This window comes from Culex quinquefasciatus, chromosome 3, assembly GCF_015732765.1.
Source record: "Culex quinquefasciatus strain JHB chromosome 3, VPISU_Cqui_1.0_pri_paternal, whole genome shotgun sequence".
Classification (NCBI taxonomy): domain Eukaryota; kingdom Metazoa; phylum Arthropoda; class Insecta; order Diptera; family Culicidae; genus Culex; species Culex quinquefasciatus.
Genome location: NC_051863.1, coordinates 6,643,278 through 6,649,393, shown reverse-complemented (window position 1 = coordinate 6,649,393; position 6,116 = coordinate 6,643,278). Strand labels below are relative to the sequence as shown.

General features: G+C 37.3%; 1 protein-coding gene across 1 annotated transcript in view; it reads left to right on the top strand.

Moving 5' to 3' along the window:
• Nucleotides 1–2,089: 2,089 nt before the first annotated feature.
• LOC6047553 overlaps nucleotides 2,090–6,116 on the top strand; it is an 83,471-nt gene continuing 79,444 nt past the window's right edge. Inside the window, exon 1 of the mRNA XM_038266387.1 lies at nucleotides 2,090–2,665. The gene's annotated coding sequence lies outside the window, so the exon portion shown is untranslated. The remainder of the gene's footprint in view (nucleotides 2,666–6,116) is intronic.

Genomic DNA, 6,116 nt, shown 5'->3' with positions numbered 1-6,116 from the left:
GTGTGTGTGTGTGTGTGTGTGTGTGTGTGTATGTGACCAACAAACTAGCTCAAACTAGCGAACCTGTTGCATTCGACTTTGTTTAGGGTCCCATAGATCGAGTTTTATACAGATTAAAGTTTCGATAAGTAGTCCAAAAGTTAAGAATAAAAATGTGTTTTCACATATATCCGGATCTCACTTAAATGTACGTAAACTATGTCCGGGTCCATCATCCGACCCATCGTTGGTTAGGTTATCAAAAGACCTTTCCAACGAGTCCAAAACATTGAAGATCTGGCAACCCTATCTCGAGATATATACACTTAAGTGATATTGATGTACTTTTTGGATGCCGGATCTCACTTAAATGTATGTAAACTATGTCCGGATCCACCATCCAACCCATCGTTGGTTAGGTTATCAAAAGACCTTTCCAACGAGTCCAAAACATTGAAGATCTGGCAACCCTGTCTCAAGATATGGCCACTTAAGTGACATTTATGTACTTTTTTGAAGCCGGATCTCACTTAAATGTATGTAAACTACGTTCGGGTTCATTATCCGACCCATCGTTGGTTAGCTTATCAAAAGACCTTTCCAACGAGTCCAAAACATTGAAGATCTGGCAACCCTGTCTCGAGATATGGCCACTTAAGTGATATTGATGTACTTTTTGGAAGCCGGATCTCACTTAAATGTATGTAAACTATGTCCGGATCCACCATCCGACCCATCGTTGGTTAGATTACCAAAAGACCTTTCCAACGGGTCCAAAACATTGATGATCTGGTAACCCTGTCTCGAGATATGGCCACTTAAGTGATATTTATGTACTTTTTTATTCCGGATCTAAAAAATAGATGAAATTTTTGTACAATTCCATCATATCAGTCATTGTTGGTAATAAGTGAGGAAAGCTCCAACCACATAGATGGATTAAGTCAGTTTTTCATATTCGGTTTGCACAAAAGCCACTCCGATCGTATTCAATTCGCATTTTTCCTCCTGGAAAAAAATTGTCAATATCAATATTTAATCAATTGTATCTAAGCAACCGGTTAACGGTATTGATTGTTAAGATATTTAGTAATGTTTTTTTTCCCAAAATCCTTTACTCATGATGAAAAATTTCTAAAATAAAAGAAATGTTGGGAATTCTAAACACCATTAATTTGATAATTGTATAGTTTTTCAACTGATCTTAACAAAACCTCCAAAATTCTGCATTTCTGGAAGGGAGCATTTCAAAAGGACGTATCAAAAATTGTCATAATTTCATAAAAAATACATAGTTTAAAATTTGACGGAGAAAAACTTATTAAAAACACATACTTTGGTGTCAGTTTAGCAATAAGAAACAATTTAACAACAACACTTCACAACAACATTTAACTTCAGTTTAAGGTTTCTGAATGGTCTCTTCCAAATTTACACATTTTTTTACTGTGTAGAATAGATTTTTTGTAGTGCTACCTCTAGCTCTGATTGAGTTATGAAAGTTAAATAAAATTCTTTTTGTTGTGACACTCATAATTCTTTTGCTATCTTCTACCAGTCATCAAGCTCATACGGATATTGACCCAGCCAAACCAATCAGTTGACGCGATCTGCTCGCACAATCAGTGACGACCCCCTGCGGGCCAAGACGATCTTCGGTTCAAGTCGCTCACTTTTTTCCTCCAACCTCGAACCCTCCACGATCGTCACCCTCTCCAAACGATTGTTTGTTGTTTTTGTTATGCTCGTTTTATGCTGATCGCGCGCTCTCTCTCTCTCTCAAGAGAGATCGTGCGCGCACGCGAATTTGCACGTGCGCCGTTTGTTTTGGTTTTTCGGGCTCCTTAGATCGTCCGATGAAGATCGGCAGTGCTGCCAGCGCCAGCGGTGACTTACCGCAAGAAGCGACGAACCTCGCTCTCACCGCCGGTTGCGGTGTCGTGAATTCGGGTTTTTGAGATCTAAGCTTCAGGTTGTTGAGTAGCTATAGTTCGGATGAGCTTGGAGTTGAAGAGTAAACCGAACGAGAGCGAAAGGAGCACCAAGTGCGCGCTCGAATCCTAAGGTTTCTTAAAATTAAACCACGATGCTAATAATTACGTTATTTGAAGATTAGACCTGGAGCGATAAACACGCGAGTTTTTCGGTGCTCTCGGGATTGGATTAGGTTAAGTGCTGGACGAGTTGTACGGATCCTTTGAGGATATAGCTAGTGATTCGTCGTAGTGGATACACCCTGTGCAATATTGGATACTTGTACAAAGTAGATTAATATTAAGCTGTGACACGTGCCTCGAGAGCAATACTGTGCTTCAACGAGTCGGAAAAAGTGAAAGATTTTTCCTCGGAAGTGAGTGATTGGTCATAATTCCACCCAAGAAGAAGCTGTTCATTTTCCACACCATTGCAACACGGCCAAAGCCAGTCCAGTCCAAGGCGGTGTACTGCACAGTTCAGTGTGTCGTGACGAGTCAAAAGAGTGTTTCTCGGCTGCAGTCTTCTCCGGAGTGATCTAGATTCTATGGAAACGGACGACGTCGGTGGGACCTTCGGTGTCGATATTATTGGCAACTAGTGTTACATCAGCTTCTCGCTACAAAGAAGCACGTTTCGAATCAGCGTGAACTCGCAAACGAACCAATCGTCGGAAGGAGCAGATCCAGAGGAGCAGAAGGAGCAGCAGCAGGTAAGGCGCTTCTTGAATCGTGCACCTCGTCGTCGGAAAAGTGATCTTCTGGGGAGTGAGAAAAACCAGGTCAATCGTTGCGTGCTTGGAAGCTGACGTGGGTAATTGTACACAATGTGAGGTGAAGAATGTGTACGAAGGGACTTTTCAGGTCGACACGTTGGGAAATCAATCGACCGGAGTGCTTTACACAATGTAAGGCTGCTGAACGACACAAGTCGAGTGCAGCCTCGGTCAATCGAGAGTGGATAATTTGCAAAAATTGCTGATTGTTGGAAAATAAGGCAAACAACGAAATCGCGCATTTTGTGGCGAAAATCGGTCAATTCTGGCTATGATTGCTGACTTGCAAATTGAGTTAATTGTTTGTTCAAGACCTTCGTAAAATCAATTCGGTTTGCCGGTGATGTGTATGGTGCAAATAGTGATAATCATATTTGTTGAAGTCTTGCGATGGATGTATGTAAATATTTGTGGGTTATGTAATTTTACTGTTGGAAATCAGATATAATGCAATTTGCGGTGGAACTGTTTATATTAAACAACAATGAGTATCGTTATTGAAAAAAAATCCCTATGATTGTTTCAAAATGTTTAAAAATATCCAATAAACCAAAGTCGTTTTTCAAAATAAAATTTAGGATTGTTTAAAAGTTTTAAGTTCTTTTTTTAAACCAAACAGCGTGTAAAAAAATCGCTTCAAAATAAATTATTCCGGCAAATGAAAGATTTTTTTGAGTGTTCTTTTTATAAAGAGAAAATGATCATTCTGTATTTGTAACAGCTTAGTTGAAACTTTTAATTTAAATTTCAAACATTTTTATGAAAAATAGGCATGAAATATGAAAACAGATTTTTATTTTCCTTATAGGAAATACATGTTTTTTAGAAAATCAATATGAAGATTTTTTTAAATATTACTTCAAACTGGCATTGGGATAAAAAGTCTAAAAAAAGAAGTGTTGTTCAGTGCTAATAAAGCTTACTTGTTGTCATGAACTCTCTATGCTCCAATCTTTGAAAACGCTAAAATCCATTTTAAACCAGTTGAGTGGTTCTCTACGATTTAACAAATCGCCTTTTTTGGTTTTTTTTCTTATTTGGACGAAACTTTGACCATGCTTTCCCCGTGTCAAAAGAAGGAATTTTATATTATTCGTTATTGTTTTTTTGGAGGCTGGCCAATAGAGGTGAGCAAAACCGATCTTTTTTAAGAGTCGCTCATTTTCGTTCGCTCATTAAAAAGAGCCGCGCTTTTGAACGGCTCTTTTGCTCTTTTTCAAAATTGGGACGACATATTTTTTATAAAAATCGTGTGATTTTATTAGTTATTTCACATTGGACTTTTAAAAATTATTTGATAAAGCAAATTAAAAATGAAAACGAGACGATGCCCTTGAAAACCATAGATCTTTTTTTTTTTTTTTTTTTGAATTAAATATACTTTATTGAATCTTTCTTATAATAATTACATTTGGTTTACATAATAAGTGGTCAGCTGTGGCTCTTCAGCTTTAGTTTGCTTTTCGTGATTTAAACACTGTTCATTTTCATAACTTTAAAAGTATATGATTTATCATTTTTGTAACTCTAGGTACAATGAGGAAAAAAATGTTAAGAAAACATAACCTAACCTAAAACTAACTTAAACTTACAATAAACTAAACCAATCCTTGAATCAAGGGGTATTCAGAAATAGCACATTTTTCCCTGAATTTCAAACATTTTTCTTGAATCTTCTGATCCAACATTTTTACTTCTGCTAATTCATGAACCTCACTTGATCTTGTCCAGCCAGGAACATTCAAAACCATTTTGAGTACCTTGTTTTGGACACGCTGGAGCTTCAATTTATGAGTTCTAGCGCAACACTCCCAAACAGGTACTGCATACTCAATAACGGGGTAAATTATTTGTTTGTAAACTGCTAGCTTATTTTTCAAAGATAGCTTTGATTTTCTGTTAATTAAAGGATACAAACACCTGATGAGAATGCTGCACTTGTTCAATATTTTTCTACATGCTGCCGAAACAATAGTTTCGAGTCAAGTATGAGACCTAAATAGACAACTTCCTTTGACCAGGGTATTGAAACATCATTCATTTTAATCAAAACATCATCCTTTGGGGCAAATCGGGCCGATTTGGAAAGTGGAAAAATGATGGTTTGAGTTTTGGCTGCATTTATGCGAATTTTCCAGTCGCCAAAGTATTCGGAAAGAACGTCAAGACCCTTCTGAAGACGGCCAACTAAATATCTGGTTATTTTACCCTTATAAATAACGGCAGTGTCATCAGCAAAAAGTGACAACACACCATTACCAGGAAGAGTAGGCAAATCAGATGTAAAAATATTGTACAGAAGTGGGCCAAGAATACTTCCTTGCGGAACCCCAGCATCAATGTTGAATAATCCAGAAGCAATCCCATTCAGAAAAACTCTGAACGATCTCTCCGAAAGATAGTGCTGGATAATTTTGATAAGATACATTGGAAAACCGTATAAATACAGTTTATGTATCAAACCATCATGCCAAACATTGTCAAAAGCCTTCTCAACATCCAACAAAGCCATAGCAGTTGATTTAGACTCAAGCTTGTTCTGCTTGATGATTTTAGTTACTCTCGTAAGCTGATGAGCAGTATTATGTCCCTTTCGGAAGCCAAACTGCTCGTTCAAAATTATATTATTATCGTTGGTAAAATCCAAAAGCCTTGAATAGATGACCTTCTCAAAGAGTTTGGACAGACTACTCAAAAGACTAATGGGACGATAACTTGTTGGCGATGTTGGATCTTTTGAGGCTTCAAAATTGGTATGACTTTGCCCAGCTTCCAATTGGTGGGGAAGTAACCAAGTTGCAAACATTTATTGAAAATATTGGCTAGATGTTGAAAGAACTGATCACTCTGTTTTTTCAACACTAGATTAAAATGTTATCAAAGCCAGGAGCTTTCATATTTTTCATTTGTTTAACTGCAACTTTGACTTCCTCACCAGAAACATGGGAATCTGCAGGAAATTCAAAGGTAGAGTCATTGATTGTTGAAATACTATTGGCAACTGATGTTTCTTTACGGCTGGTCATGGAAGCGCCAAGATTATGTGAACTAACAAAATGAAGCCCAAGTGCATTTGCCTTTTCCTCGGATGTAATCAAAGGAGAATCCTCAACAATAAGAGGAGGAATAGGCTTTGGTTTGTTTTTAAGAACTTTTGAAAGTTTCCAAAATGGTTTTGAATAATTCCCAAGCTGGCTTACATGTTTTGAAAATTCTTGATTTCTGATATTGTCAAGTCGGTCTTGTATGATTTTGTTCAAATTGTTAACTGAAATCTTTTGTCATAGTCCCCAGTCCGTTGATATTGTCTCCTATAAACATTCCTAAGTCTAATCAAGTGTTTAGTATCTACGTCAATATCAGTTACCTTAAAATTAACAGGAACCTC